We start from the raw sequence: 17,515 nt of genomic DNA on the forward strand, positions 1-17,515 counted from the left end.
GGTAATGATATGTTGTACTATCCCAGAGGGAAGGTGGGGGATTTTTCTAATCAAATATGAAAGCAGTCAGCTATATAATGTAGTACAACACTACTGTATTTGATTTGTTACCCAATTTTAACCATACGCTGAAGAGAGTGTAAATTCTCCCTGTGCATACATTAGCTTCTAAATAAGGTAATTTGTAAAATATAAAGTATTTTTTTTCAGTACATTTCCTCTATCAAATCTGTATTTATTGAGGTTTCCACAATAGGCTGAATCTGAACTTTGCTTTCAAAGATAAATTTGAAGAATACCATTCAAAACATTGCCCAAAAATATTGTCAGACTGAAGACAAATTAAGGGGGTAACTCACACAGCGTGCGATCAGATCTTAACCGCGCATGCGTATGCACCACAATGTGCCAGCGCGTCGGACGACTGCACCGGGCCTCGGTGCCTAGCGACAGGATGGGGCGAAAAAAGCGATCGCACGGGCGATCGCAAGGTGACTAACAGGAAGAGGGCGTTTGTGGGTGGCAACGTTTTACAGGAGTGTCCGGAGAAACGTAGTAGGGACCAGGCGTTTGGAGGGAGGGCGTCTGACGTCAGCTCCAGCCCCGATCACCAGGAAACCATCGCAGCAGCTAAGTACTGTAAGTCCTGGGCTGAGCAGAGACTGCACAAACTATTGTTTGTGCAGCTCTGCTACAAATGCGATCGCACACCTGCACACACCATATACCCTCCCCCTGTAGGCGGCAACTATCTGATCGCAGGGCTGCAAAAAACGCCCCATAGAGATCAGGTCTGAATTACCCCCAAGCCTGTAGGAAACTGTAGCAAAGCAAGAACCAACATTTAAACAATCAATTAGTGAGGACAACAATAATAACTAGGTGACATTTATATACTGTGTATGTATGTATGTATGTACGTACGTACGTACGTACGTACGTACGTACGTACGTACGTACGTACGGGATGCATTCAACATTCCGGCAGTTGAGATGCTGGTGGTCATGTGACCAATGCCAGAATCCCAATGCTGTGCAGTAGACCGATGTCAGAAGACGGACAGCCAACATCCAGCAGGTGAGTCTCGGTGAGAAGGTTTGGTTAGGACCTGGAGGAGTGGGGAGTTAGCCCTAGCCACCACCACCTGTAGAGTTAGGGTTAGGATAGGGAAGGGGGGAGGGTAGAAGTACCTACCCCATCCGCAGTTGGGATCTTCCTGACTGCTGGGATTAAATACTGAACCCGTAGTTATATGTGTGTGTGTGTGTGTGTGTGTGTGTGTGTGTGTGTGTGTGTGTGTGTGTGTGTGTAGCCCAGCACTGCACCTGTGTAATAAGATGCTCCAGTGCCCTTTGATCTTGTATGAGCAGCTGGATACAAATGACAGACAGCAGCACTCAGAGACTATAAAAACTATCAATATATTATAGCACAACAAAGTATAGCCGAAACGGGGCCCACACACCCCTATGTCACGGTGAACAGAGCCTGTTTCTGAAATCTCTATTTTTGCAGAGTTCACTATTGTCTTTGTGTCAGACGTGCTAGCTGCATCTTGGATTGTGTCCTATTTAATTTAGTTACAGCAGGATGTCACCTTTAACTGTACAGTACAGTAATTGGAAATTCGGAAAACTTTACGTACAGCCACCCCATTTGTGGATTATTCTATATTGATTTTAAATGTACAGAACTCATATTAATTTGCATGTATCAGAAATACAATATCCTGTATTATACACCTCTGAGAAATCCGCTACAAATTGTGTTTAATAAATAAAGATGTTACGTCTTCTGACATGTTCCCTAGCTGCCCCCACTACTGCCCCCTGCTCATTCTCACTGACTCCCAATATTTGTGGGGAAAGAGGCAATTGTTTTATGTATCACCCTTATATTTCATCTGGTACCTAAAGGTCATCTGGATTAGGGGGGTCATTCCGAGTTGTTCGCTCGCAAGCTGCTTTTAGCAGCTTTGCACACGCTAAGCCGCCGCCTACTGGGAGTGAATCTTAGCATATTAAAATTGCGAACGAAAGATTCGCAATATTGCGAAAAGACTTCTCTGTGCAGTTTCTGAGTAGCTCGAGACTTACTCTACCAGTGCGATCAGTTCAGTGCTTGTCGTTCCTGGTTTGACGTCATAAACACACCCAGCGTTCGCCCAGACACTCCTCCGTTTCTCCAGCCACTCCCGCGTTTTTCCCAGAAACGGTTGCGTTTTTTCACACACACCCATAAAACGGCCTGTTTCCGCCCAGAAACACCCACTTCCTGTCAATCACATTACGATCACCAGAACGAAGAAAAAACCTCGTAATGCCGTGAGTAAAATTCCTAACTGCATAGCAAATTTACTTGGCGCAGTCGCACTGCGGACATTGCGCATGCGCATTAGCGACTAATCGCTCCGTTGCGACAAAAAAATAACGAGCGAACAACTCGGAATGACCCCCTAGATTTTGTGGCCTGGGGTTGTGGTTCCCAGGATAAGAGAGGAGAGGTCCCTATGCAAAGGCGTTTCTAGAGAGGAGAGGACCCGAGGGGTAGACTCCGTGTGTGGCACAGGGCCAGAGTCTACAGCGCATGCGCAGGAAATAGCCGCCGCACCATTTTTTCGGAGTCCTGCACATGCGCTGTAGACTCTGGCCCTGTGCCAGAGTCTCAGTGCTGAGAGCGCTAGCAGCGGCGGTGACGGCAACGGGAGAGGAGGGGGTCCACACACAGTCACCGATGAAGGCCGGAAAGGTGAGTATAGAAGATATGGGTGCAATGTGTGCGGTTTAGGCCCCCTCTGAATCCAGGGGCCCGTTATAGATACACCAGTGGCCCTATGTGAAACCCCCGTGCGTACCCCCCACTCTCGCTGAATCAGTTGCAGAGTAGACTCCACCGACCATGAACAGGTGTTAGTCTGCGCCATGCTGTTGATTTCTGCAGTGCTGGCGCCAGGTCCCATGAGATAAGTATAATGTATGTGGACTGGCTGTAGAGCCCCTTGGGCCCAGGAACCCATGTGGACTGCACTCTTTACACCCATTATAGAATTTAGATACACCCATGGTGTGGTGTTGCCACATGTTGCGTCATTGCTACCCTTCCCTCTGCTGTGCAATGCAGAGGTTTACAGCATAGTGCTGTAGGGGGCAAGGCATGCAGCGATACCCCACAAATCGTTTAATTAAGCCCCTGGATCACCCAATTCCCAGGGGGATAGGGCTGGGCATTGGAGACTGGTTCTCTATCTCTGGAGCCCCCAGCATTTGGGAATCTTTGGACATGCCAAACAAGGGGGTCCGCACACACCTCTAGAATGTAATTCTCTGCTACAGCGTTATAAAACGTTCAATAATTGAAAAGAGACATTATTTTTGTAAGAAAAACTCCAGTATAAATACGACCTCTTGATTGGGCTGTGATAGACGAGCTCCTCGTCGCAGTCCTGTAAGTGTAACGCTTGTTAATAATTGCAGTATGCTTTTCTCATACGACTCTCTGATTGCATTAATCCAATGGCAGAGCAGCCACTTTAAAGCAATTTATTTGCACCTTTGGAAATGCAATCAGAAGTAATTACAAAATGCAGACACACCGTAAAGGGCTATCTGTTTTTCCTTCCTGGAAATCCCCCTTCAAGGTCACTTTATCACGTAAAGCTCATTAAAGAGAAGAGAATAAGGGAGGTGATGTAGTGTCCTGACCTAAGACACCGCAATAGAGCTGAACTTCCCCATTTATATCCCTACCTTGTGCGAGAATATGACTTAGAAGAACAAGGATTTGTGGCTGACACTCAATAGAAACAGCTCTCAAATTTTGACAAATCCTATCTTGAGCCGAGAAAAGAAGCAGATATCGATCTTAAGTGTACCTAATTCATCTCTGCTCTTGTAATCCCACAAGAAAATGCCTTTAGTGTCCGGAGAGCGTTCAATATTTTTTCCATCTTGCAAAATAAACAGCATTTTGTTGTCATGTGTCAGCGAGCGCCGCAGCAAACACTGCTGGCTCCTGGCGCGGCCCGGCAATGAATTGCTGGAGAATTTGATTACTTAATTAAAAAAAAAAAAGTAATTTTGATTCATGTCACTATATTCATTAAATACCAAAGGGGAAAAAACCACGTTCTATCTCTTTTGATGTCATTCATTGAATAAGACAAACATTTCCGCGTTGTTTCATTGATATGGGATACACAAACTATAACAAAAGAAATCGTTCACCGCAAATAAAGAATGAAGAAAAGAAGATGGGAATGGAAGAACTAACAAGTTTTCTTATTTATATACACTTAGGCCCTCATTCCGAGTTGTTCGCTCGGTAATTTTCTTCGCATCGCAGCGATTTTCCGCTTATTGCGCATGCGCAATGTTCGCACTGCGACTGCGCCAAGTAAATTTGCTATGCAGTTAGGAATTTTACTCACGGCATTACAAGGTTTTTTCTTCGTTCTGGTGATCGTAATGTGATTGACAGGAAGTGGGTGTTTCTGAGCGGAAACTGGCCGTTTTATGGGTGTGTGTGAGAAAATGCTACCGTTTCTGGGAAAAACGCGGGAGTGGCTGGAGAAACGGAGGAGTGTCTGGGCGAACGCTGGGTGTGTTTGTGACGTCAAACCAGGAACGACAAGCACTGAACTGATCGCACTGGCAGAGTAAGTCTCGAGCTACTCAGAAACTGCACAGAGAAGTCTTTTCGCAATATTGCGAATCTTTCGTTCGCAATTTTGAGAAGCTAAGATTCACTCCCAGTAGGCGGCGGCTTAGCGTGTGCAATGCTGCTAAAAGCAGCTTGCGAGCGAACAACTCGGAATGAGGGCCTTACAGTATGCTGAAACCATGGCAAATAGCTGTGTTTGGGGGGTCATTCCGAGTTGATCGCTCGCTAGCAGTTTTTAGCAGCCGTGCAAACGCTATGCCGCCTTCCACTGGGGAATTTATTTTAGCTTAGCAGAAGTGCAAACGAAAAGGATCGCAGAGTGGCTACAAAGTTTTTTTGTGCAGTTTCAGAGTAGCTCCAGACCTACTCAGCGCTTGCGATCACTTCAGACTGTTCAGTTCCTGTTTTGACGTCATGAACACGCCCTGCGTCCGCCCAGCCACGCCTGCGTTTTTCCTGGTACGCCTGCGTTTTTTCGAACATTCCCTGAAGCGGCCAGTTGACACCCAGAAACGCCCACTTCCTGTCAATCACTCTGCGGCCACCAGTGCGACTGAAAAGCTTCGCTAGACATTGTGTGAAACTACATTGGTCGTTGTGAAAGTACGTCGCGCGTGCGCATTGCGCCGCATACTCATGCGCAGAAGTGCCGGTTTTTTGCATCATCGCTGTGCAGCAAACGAATGCAGCTAGCGATCAACTCGGAATGACCCCCTTGGTGCGGCACAGTCGTTGTGACCATGCAATGCATACCGCCACACTGTTCTGTGAGAAATGCGTGTCTTATTAGTGTCACTAATGCCCAGGTACTTGATACTGTCACTGGCAATATATGTGGCTGCTGTGTGCGACTTGGACGCTAACCTGGGTAAAAAGGCAAAAGATGGAAGTCCGATACAAGTGACCAGCGCCATTCATCACGCCATTCATCGCTGTGCGAATCTGCAATTTTACACCAGCTCCATTGTTACCAAAATACTAATCCCAAGTGCCCAGGTCTCTATTAGTGACGTTGAGAGCAGCTGAGATGCAACAAAGGGGCAACATTCTGAAAAGTTTGGAAATTGCTACCCATAGCGAAATGTCTAAGTCACGTGCCTCATGTCATATGATCAAACATGTTAGGACACATCCAGGGGATACAGTTACATTGCTGACAGTCAGGATCCCGGCGGTCAGGATACCGACGCTGGAATCCTGACCGTTGACAATGCCGGCAGCCGGAATCCTGGTTAACAGAGGCTATTCACACTTGTGGGAATAGAACCTGTGGCGAGTGCAGCAAACCACTGAGCTCATAGCGTGGCAAGCACAGCAAGCCCCACTGCCGGTATTCTAGCAGCCGACGCACATCCCGTGGCGGTTGCTGCCCAAGGGCTGCAGCTCAGACCACACAGATAGACTCCTGTGTAACCAGCCAATGGGAGTCTGGGGGCGGGTTATAGAGGGAGTAGAAGCTGAGTACTGTGTTCCGGGAATCCTCCCCCCTTCCCTGCTATATGTGGTCTGAGATGTAGCCCACGGGCAGCAGCCGCCATTGGACAGATCTGTACCAAGTTTCCGCTGCAATGTTTCAGAACATTCTTTTTTCAAACTACACTGAGCTTAATGAAAACGTGTCTTTAAATATATGTAACACACTTGCACGCATACAGACACACACACACACACACACACACACACACACACACCGCTGCAGGGTTTTTTCCTTTTTTAGTTCAAGCCAATAATGATAGTATACGATATAAAATATACTTAAATTATATTTTTTGCTTTTCTTGATTCCGACTAGTACAGGATAACAGTGCGGTGGGGTGGAAGAAGTTGGCTTACCGACGGAAGGGATTCCGGCGGCCCATATATCGACACCGGGATCCCGAAGGAGGATGCAATCCTGGCGTCTACATACCGACAATACCAACAGCCAGCATCTCAATCGCCCTGACAGCGGGACGTGCTGGCATCCTGCCGCATGGAGGGTGAGGTGTAGGTAGGAGAAGAGGGCTTAGGGCTAGGTTGCAGTGCCGGGAAGGTTAGGGTTAGGGACTGGGAAGGGAGGGTTAGGTTTAGGAAGATAGAAGGAGAGGTTAGGGTTATGCACCAAGTGGGGAGGGTTAGGTTTAGCCAGCGGGGAAGGGAGGGTTAGGGTTAGGCACCAATCAGGGAGGGTTAGGTTTAGCCAGCGGGGAAGGATGGTTAGGGTTAGGAATCAAGCGGGGATGGTTAGGTTTAGGCAGCGGGCGGGAAAGGGAGGGTTAGGGTTAAGCACATAGAAGGGGAGGTTCAGATTAGGCACCAAGCGGGGAGGGTTAGGTTTAGCCAGCGGGGAAGGGAGGGTTAGGCTTAGGCAGCGGGGAAGGGAGGGTTAGGTTTAGCCAGCGGGGAAGGGAGGGTTAGGGTTAGGCATCAAGCAGGGAGGTTTAGGTTTAGCCAGCGGGGAAGGATGGTTAGGGTTAGGCATCAAGCGGGATGGTTAGGTTTAGGCAGCGGGCGGGAAAGGGAGGGTTAGGGTTAAGCACATAGAAGGGGAGGTTCAGATTAGGCACCAAGCGGGGAGGGTTAGGTTTAGCCAGCGGGGAAGGGAGGGTTAGGGTTAGGCATCAAGCAGGGAGGGTTAGGTTTAGCCAGCGGGGAAGGGAGGGTTAGGTTTAGTCCTCACCCGAGAGGGTTAAGTTTAGGGTAGGGGGCAGAGGAGGGTTAGGGTACTTTAGAGGGGGCTGTCAGGATTCTGATTGACGAGATACCCCTGTTGGTATTCTATCCATCGGCATCCCGTCCATCGGATAATCATACTGAACCCCAGTGCGGTACTATTCTTCCATAACAATGGCGCTGTACACAGAGCTGGCTGATTTGCTATTTGCTCATGCACAGCTCAAATACTTCACAATGCAAAGAAAATAAATATGACAACAATAAGATCAGGCGTTATTAGTAGTGGTGTGCACCGGAAATTTTTCGGGTTTTGTGTTTTGGTTTTGGATTCTGTTCCGCGGCCGTGTTTTGGATTTGGACGCGTTTTGGCAAAACCTCCCTGAAAATTTTTTGTCGGATTCGGGTGTGTTTTGGATTCGGGTGTTTTTTTTTACAAAAACCCTCAAAAACAGCTTAAATCATAGAATTTGGGGGTCATTTTGATCCCATAGTATTATTAACCTCAATAACCATAATTTCCACTCATTTCCAGTCTATTCTGAACACCTCACACCTCACAATATTATTTTTAGTCCTAAAATTTGCACCGAGGTCGCTATATGACTAAGCTAAGTGACCCAAGTGGCCGACACAAACACCTGGCCCATCTAGGAGTGGCACTGCAGTGTTAGACAGGATGGCAGATTTAAAAAATAGTCCCCAAACAGCACATGATGCAAAGAAAAAAAGAGGTGCACCAAGGTCGCTGGATGGCTAAGCTAAGCGACCCAAGTGGCCGACACATACACAAGGCCCATCTAGGAGTGGCACTGCTGTGTCAGACAGGATGGCAGATTTAAAAAATAGTCCCCAAACAGCACATGATGCAAAGAAAAAAAGAGGTGCAATGAGGTACTGTAGCTGTGTGACTAAGCTAAGTGACCCAAGTGGCCGACACAAACACCTGGCCCATCTAGGAGTGGCACTGCAGTGTCAGACAGGATGGCACTTCAAAAAATAGTCCCCAAACAGCACATGATGCAAAGAAAAAAAGAGGTGCACCAAGGTCGCTAGATGGCTAAGCTAAGCGTCCCAAGTGGCTGACACAAACATCTGGCCCATCTAGGAGTGGCACTGCTGTGTCAGACAGGATGGCACTTCAAAATATAGTCCCCAAACAGCACATGATGCAAAGAAAAAAAGAGGTGCACCAAGGTCGCTAGATGGCTAAGCTAAGCGTCCCAAGTGGCCGACACAAACATCTGGCCCATCTAGGAGTGGCACTGCTGTGTCAGACAGGATGGCACTTCAAAAAATAGTCCCCAAACAGCACATGATGCAAAGAAAAAAAGAGGTGCACCAAGGTCGCTGGATAGCTAAGCTAAGCAACCCAAGTGGCCGACACAAACACCTGGCCCATCTAGGAGTGGCACTGCAGTGTCAGACAGGATGGCACTTCAAAAAATAGTCCCCAAATAGCACATGATGCAAAGAAAAAAATAGGTGCACCAAGGTCGCTGGATGGCTAAGCTAAGCGACCCAAGTGGCCGACACAAACACCTGGCCCATCTAGTAGTGGCACTGCAGTGTCAGTCAGGATGGCAGATTTAAAAAATAGTCCCCAAACAGCACAGGATGCAAAGAAAAAAAGAGGTGCAATGAGGTAGCTGTGTGACTAAGCTAAGCGACACAAGTGGCCATCACAAACACCTGGCCCATCTAGGAGTGGCACTGCAGTTTTCTAGCGAGAGGATGAGTGCTTCCATTCTTATGTGAATCTGGACAACTAGCCATGAACATAGGCCAGGGCCTCAGCCGTTCCTTGCCACTCCGTGTCGTAAATGGCATATTGGCAAGTTTACGCTTCCATCAGACGCTTTTAATTTTGATTTTTGGGTCATTTTACTGAACTTTTGTAGTATACTTGATGACACAGAGGTAGAGCAGTGGACTACTGTACCGTACTGCTATATATTATATACTGGTGTTCAGCAAAATTATGCACTGTCCTCCTACTATATATATATATATTGCGCAAAACTTAAATGCACTACAGGTATGGATGGATAGTATACTTGACGACACAGAGGTAAGTAGAGCAGTGGCCTACTGTACCATACTGCTATATATTATATACTGGTGGTCAGCAAAATTATGCACTGTCCTCCTACTATATATATACTGCGCAAAACTTAAATGCACCACAGGTATGGATGGATAGTATACTTGACGACACAGAGGTAGGTAGAGCAGTGGCCTACTGTACCGTACTCCTATATATTATATACTGGTGGTCAGCAAAATTATGCACTGTCCTCCTACTATATATTTACTGCGCAAAACTTAAATGCACCACAGGTATGGATGGATAGTATACTTGACGACACAGAGGTAGGTAGAGCAGTGGACTACTGTACCGTACTGCTATATATTATATACTGGTGGTCAGCAAAATTATGCACTGTCCTCCTACTATATATATACTGCGCAAAACTTAAATGCACCACAGGTATGGATGGATAGTATACTTGACGACACAGAGGTAGGTAGAGCAGTGGACTACTGTACCGTACTGCTATATATTATATTCTGGTGGTCAGCAAAATTATGCACTGTCCTCCTACTATATATATACTGCGCAAAACTTAAATGCACCACAGGTATGGATGGATAGTATACTTGACGACACAGAGGTAGGTAGAGCAGTGGACTACTGTACCGTACTGCTATATATATATACTGGTGGTCACAGCAACATTCTGCACTATCCTCCTACTATATACTACAATGCAGCACAGATATGGAGCATCTTTCAGGCAGAGAACGTAGATATTTTCAGCACACTGAGCACAGATATTTGCAGCACACTGAGCACAGATATTTGCAGCACACTGAACACAACTGAAAGAACGCTGCACACGTCCTCTCCCTATCATCTCCAATGCACGAGTGACAATGGCGGCGACGCGCGGCTCCTTATATAGAATACGAATCTCGCGAGAATCCGACAGCGGGATGAAAATCCAACAGCGGGATGACGTTCGGGCACGCTCGGGTTAACCGAGCAAGGCGGGAGGATCCGAGTCTGCCTCGGAACCGTGTAAAATGGGTGAAGTTCGGGGGTGTTCGGATTCCGAGGAACCGAACCCGCTCATCACTAGTTATTAGAGATAATGTTATATATGCAAATAAATGATCCAGAAAAGTGATACTAGCTGATAGTGACGATGAACATTAGTCACACACAGGTCAGAGGGTGCGTCAGCTGATATACTGTAAGCATATAAACATAATACTCATGTTGGAACTAAATAAAGGATAGTGATAAATAAATGTGATAGATACAGTACAGTAATAGAACTTACCATTCCTCACTCAATAAGTGATAACCCCTTTATCCAATGTTTTCCTGAAAAATGGGTTATTATTATGACTGTTCCCCTTTACCTATTAAACATGAGGGAAACCGGTTAGAAATCACATATTTCTCCAACCAGGATCCGGTCTTTAGGTCGACACTCATTAGATCGACCACTATTGGTCAACATGCTTGACAAAAGGTTGACATGAGTTTCCCAAAAAAATATTAATGTCAACCTTTTTCCCATTTTGACCTTATGACCGTGTCAACATATTTCAGGTGTCGACCTAAAGTAGTTACTGTCGACCAATAGTGGTCGACCTAATGACTGTCGACCTAGTTACTGTTGACCCTATGATCCATACCCTCTCCCACCACCTTTTACATTTTCTCATTGTATTGCAGCCCCATAGCCTACTATAAAGACGTGGGGAACAATTGCAGAAATCTATGTTTTTCACAGTTTGAGCTGAAATCAAAATGCCATCTAAGGAGGACGATGGGAGTACCTACCATGTGGTCCACTGTCCTTGATCCTAGGTGAACGTACAACCTGCAAACAACTACAGCTCCCAATCTGTATTCACTCTCATGCATAGTCATCTGTGTATGTAAAAGTATGTGTCATTTCATTCCTTGGTGTATAGTTTATGGAGCGCACACAGGGCAATTTAGCTCCTTTGATCAGCTGATCATTTGGCGTCTTAATCAGGCTTACTAAACCTTAACATTCAGTTAAGGGGGCAATTGCCTAATGTTGAAATGCACTAAGTGTTGAAAGTGTAAATTTTAAGAAGAAGTTAGTCAAACAGTTGAGCAAAAAATTAAAAAATATCTGAGATCAGGTCCTTTAAACTTAAACACTGACATTTTCATATGTACTATTTGACCATACCTAGTAATAAGAAATACACAAACTCTTAGAGCATTGTATGCAAATGCTAGGAGCTTAGGAGAAATAATTCCTAAACTAATTGCAGTAGTAACCATGCATGATTTGGATATTGTGGCAATTACATGTGCAATGAAAATCATGATTGGAGCATAGCTATTCCAGGCTATAGTTTATTATTTAGAATGGACAGAATGGAAAAAATCTGTTGAGTAGCAATGTATGTGAAAAACAGCATAAATACTACTTTAATAAAAAATATTGAAAAACAAACTTTTGTGTGACCACAGAAACCAGGACAAGAACATTATTTGTACTGGGTTGATACTGTATATGGACCACCAGGCCAAGGGGAGGGACTGGAATGGTACCTATTGCAGGATATCACTAAAATGGCTATCATTAAAATGAGAAGTGAAAATCATGGGAGACTTTAATTTACATGATGAAAGTTGGGAGGAGTCTTTGGTAAGTTCCATTAGAAGTGGAGACTTTCTAAATTCCTTGCAGGGAGCTTACCTGAGGCAATTGGTGAGACAGCCCACCCACAAAGATGCAATTTTAAACTTAATACAAATGATGGCAGAATATCAGATAAATGTGGGTGAAAACCTAGGATCCAGTGATCATCAAGCAGTACAGTTTAATATAAAGGCTCATCCAACACAAAAACAAAGGTGTTGGATTTTAGGAAGGCTGATTTTGCAGAGATGGGGATATGTGTTAGTGATTCATTGGCAGAGTAGAAGAAGAACTTGTAAGGAGTGGAGGAGAGGTAAGAAAAATTATAAAGTGCAATACTTAACCAGTGTGGTTTAACGACAAAGAAAATAATATCTAAATATTTAAAATAATATTCTGACTGCTTAATTCCACCCAGCCGTGTAGTATACCTGTAGGGTGTACCTCCACTGATTGCACACCCTGCCAGCAGCAACCTACATAGTGCATCCTAGATGGGTGCCTGGGATGGTTCCTCTGCAGGCAGGATGTTCCTCAGATGAATTTTTTCCATACAGGTTATACCATACCATTATACAATTGTCCATTTTCCCATATATGAATTGGGCCCATATATAGCTCACGTCCCACAGTGTAACCTTCATAGTGCGCCCAACATGGCTGTCTCATCTGATACGCTTGTGGATTACATGAAAACTACATGGAACAGGTGGTTTTGTTGGGTCCCTACTCTAAGCATTAAGATGTTACAATCTCCCCATTTCATGTCATCTTTTCTAAGGGCAGACTATTCCACCCAAGGTAATCCTATGCAGTGCATCCAAGATGGCTGCCTCACTTGGTACCTTATGAGGGTAGAATACACAACCCATGAAGTTATTACCCAAAATGCCTGCATCAATTCTGCATTATAATTACTCTGTGCATTTTAGGTTTTCAAATATAAGTGATAGAAGGATATTAAATGGAGGAATTGAAAGGCTTAAGACAGAGAGCAAGAGCCTGATCAAAAGAGACATGGAAATAGCAGATGATCTAAATAATTATTTGTGCTCAGTATTCACCACGGAAAGAGAGGGGAAGGGCCACAGTTAGGTTTCAGGGACATTCATAAAAATTAAGTAGATACAAGTACATTTAGAGAGGAGAAAGTCCTAACAGAACTCTCAGAACTTGAAAGTGTACACATGGGATACATCAGAATACTAGAAGAACTTAAAGTGGTGCAAACAGAATTATTCAACCAGTCATTAACTACAGGTGCAATTCCAGAGGACTGGAAAAGAGCAAATGTAATCCCTCTGCACAAAAGTGGAAGCTAGGAAGAAGCAAGCAACTACCGATCAGTGAGCCTTGCATCAGTAGTAGGAAAATAATGTAAACACTATTAAAAGAAAGAGTGTGGAATATCTCAAATCCAGCAATGTTTAATCCCAAACAGTATGGCTTTACTGGGGGGAGATCATTCCAAACAAATCTTATTGACTTTTTTGACCAGGTGAGTGAAGTATTAGGTCAAGGAGGGACCATAGATGTAGCATATCTAGACCTTAGAAAGGATTTTGGCATGGTCTCACATTGCAGAGTGCTAAATAAACTAAAAAAAGTGGGATAGGATTCAAAGACGGTTGAATGATAAGAATTTGCTTTGTCCGTAACATTGCAAATGGTATTGAATGGAAAGTACAGTATACCTTTTTGCAGATGACATAAAAGCATGCAACAGGGTAGACACACCAGGAGGGGTAAAACACATGATTGATGATCTAGGTAGACTAGAAGAATGGGCAAGAGTGTGGCAATTACAGGTCAATGTCAAGAAATGCAAAATCGTGCACTTGGGTCTCAAAAAACCCAAAGGCTAAATATAGTATTAATGGCACTATACTGGAAACTACTGAGGAGGAAAGGAATCTTTGAGTCACTATTTCCGGTGTCATTGGTACGCAGTGCAGATGACGGTAAGGCATTTTTTACATATTCACTGACTCTCTGGACCGTGCATGTGTGCCAATGGCAGCACGGATGGTGTAATGGTTAGCAATACTGCCTCACAGCACTGAGGTTATGGGTTCGATTCCCACCATGGCTCTAACTGTGTGGAGTTTGTATATTCTCCCCGTACTTGCATGGGTTTCCTCCGCGTACTCCAGTTTCCTCCCACAATCTAAAAATATACTGGTAGTTATACTGGCTCCCAACAAAATTAACCCCAGCGTCAATGTGTGTGTGTGTGTGTGTACATGTGGAAGGAAATATAGATTGTATACTCCACTGGGGCAGGGACTGATGTGAATGGCCAAATATTCTCTGTAAAGCACTGCAGAATATGAGTGCGCTATATAAATAATTGGTAATAAATAAATGGATTCACTATGAGAATATGAAGAAACCCTTTACTGGAACATGCTGCTGCATTGCAAAAGCTATTTTGCAGATCACAACGGGACCCACATTTTATTGTCGACCATTATAAATAACAGTGATACACAGGTAAGGGGCAACACAGGACGAGTAAGGAATTAGGGTTGACCCCACAATGGGCAACTACGCTGTGTACCGTTGCCATTTTTCGGGTCACATCCGGCGTGTGGGATGTCACACGACCGCCGCGGAAAGCGGTCCAGACATATCTCCGTTTCCCATCCCATGACCCAACAACGCCTCATTGACACCCCCCTGACGGCCACCACTGTCAATCACAGTGTGATCGCATCCTTCAGAGAGGAGATCACATTGTGAAGGTCCGCGCATGCACAAATGTCCAATGATCACCCGTTTGCGATTTTCGGATATTTGCAATCAAACCTGAATGATGGCCTTTGTGTTGTTTGTTAGGGCTGTAAGTCATAGGAAAAGGATGCCACCGTACCCGAATAGTGCTGGGTTTGGATGGATCTTAAAATATGACTTTCCTACTACCTCCGACTCTTGATTAAATTGTTCTGCAGCGCCTCCTAGTGACTGCGGGAGGAAATACTTAATGACGGCATCTAATACTGTTACTGAGAAGTACCGTATTTCTGTTCCTCCTGAGTTTTTTATGAATTTTATGGATATTGGTTTTCTGTATAATAGATTCCATACTTGTTTTATAAAAAAAAATATACATGTGCCAATTAATTTTCAAACTGAATCGCTTTCTCTACGTAGTTTCAGCTGCTTATTGAAATAAATGTCTTTTATTAATCTCTGCCTGAGTTGAGTACTGTTGCATGTGCTGTTGGTAACTTCTACTCACAGGGACCTCCTCTGATTACTCGGCATATCCCGATAGTGCGCCTAATTTAGAGATGAATGCTATGCAGTTGTGAAATTATGTTATTGCTGTAGGAGGCGTCAGGGGTAAATAGTATAATGGATTGCTTAACCGTAAGTTAAATACAGTATGTAAACCCCTTGTTGGACCATAGACCAATTTGTAGGCACCTATAAGATATGTGGCTATCGATGATGGTGTAAAAAAACACATCAATATAAATATACAGTACGCACACGAGACAGACTAACAGGAAAGCCAATATTTGGAAATAAATATGTATCTTTGTTCCCTTTGTTAGGGGTTTTATGAAACATAAATAAGGGTCAAGTGCGCAATGTATTGTGAGAATTGACGAATGACATATGGGAAACAACTGCGACAGTGATGGATGTGACTTCCTCAAGGATCTTACTAACGCAAATACAATGATCAGTTGCGGAGATGAACCAGGACCAACTGATCCTCTTATACAATATGTGCTGACCCATATAATTATACACAATAGTGCATATGCAGATCACTCCAGAATACATGGCCTCTTCATAAATAATCCTTATTATAACTCCTTATCCTAATTGGTGTTATTAATGCGGATAACCGAACTTCACAACGCAGCTCTGTAATGATTGCTAACTTAACCCTGACATGTCCTCCACAAAGTGATTTAAATGCATTCCGCGATGTAACTTTTTCTTCCTGGCTGAGGCCCTTTCCATTACATGAACATCGGAGCTGATAGGCAATAAAAATGGACATTAGCTGAGAGACTTTTATAATGATCTCGCACGGCATTAGGTGAGGGGGAAAACAAATGCCAAAGTAGTCCAGAAATTCAATTTGTCAAAATGTGAGTAAGATATCATTCGTTAGGATTAAACCGCAGACCTGGTGAATTCAATATGGCTGTCAGGCCGGATTAGTGACACTATTTTAAGGGTTGACAAGTTAAACAAGGGCTACTTAATTCTATAGATGCGTTGGTACTAACGCGGTTTCCTGCACACTAAAAAGAAACAGATTGTGACCAGAATTAGAGATAAGCTTTTTTCAAAGGTGAGAAAGATCCTGACTATATATATATATATATATATATATATATATATATATGTATATATATTTATATTAGGGTGCAGGTCAAGCACTGGGTAGAGATAACAAACCATCATTTATTTTCAGCTGGGCCAAAAGGTAGAATTGGCCAACTATGGGGTCTATTTATTTGAAGTCGGAACTGCCATTTAGTCAGAAAGATGGCAGTTTCCGACTTTTTTAGGTCGACTCATGAATGATACAACCTTTTACAATTGTCCTGCCATTTTTCCGACTTGTCGTAAAACATATGGATCGGCAGATCCACATATTTTCTCGGATGTGTGGCCAAATCCGACAGGTTTTAGTCCCGTTTTTGACAATGTCAATCCTACTTTAAAAAAACTCGGATTGTCATTGTCAAAAATAGGCAAACCCAGTTGGATTTGACGCAAACTGAGTACTGCATAGTTGGATCCTCTCTGAGAGGATCCGACATGCGTTGAATAGACCTCTATGACTATTCCTGGACTAATAACAAGTGTAAAGGTGCCAGTCACCAATACACAGAGGGCAGACCCACTGTTCAGGAATTTTGAGGGCTAAACTTTCATGCACATTGTATCTGGCAATTCATCGCCTGGCTGCAGTGGATGAAAAGTAATTGCTCCATCTGTAGATTCCAATAATATATGATTTACTAAGCACTTTCTTTTACCTTTCTGTTTTGAGCAACTTTTGTGAAGCAAAGTCAACCACCTGAGTCTGACTGGCACCACTGCCTCTAAAACAAGGCATCACTAGAAAGGAGTGCCAGGGCATTCCAAATGTACTAAATACCAGTGCCTAAAGAAAAGAAGTTACTAGGCAGTGGGGTGAGAGGCAGGACTACAAACTAGATACCTGTGAAAAAAATAAGTACAGCAAAAGTCTTTTGTCTACAGTATGGCATTACTAGCCCCAGCACTCATAGTTCTCGGGTATGTGAACTAGTAACCATGGAATATTTTCCAACATAAATATGTTTATTTTATACCCAGTCTCTTGGACCAATCTGTGGCATTTGATACTGTAGACCACCTCTACTCCTTCAGACACTTCAATCTCCTGGTCTCCATGACTCTGTCCTCTCCTGGATGTATTTCTACCTCACCCGGATGTCTTCCTACCTAACTAACTACCGTACTCTAGGGCATCTCCTCAAGAAATCCTACT

Source organism: Pseudophryne corroboree, chromosome 1, assembly GCF_028390025.1.
Source record: "Pseudophryne corroboree isolate aPseCor3 chromosome 1, aPseCor3.hap2, whole genome shotgun sequence".
Classification (NCBI taxonomy): Eukaryota; Metazoa; Chordata; class Amphibia; order Anura; family Myobatrachidae; genus Pseudophryne; species Pseudophryne corroboree.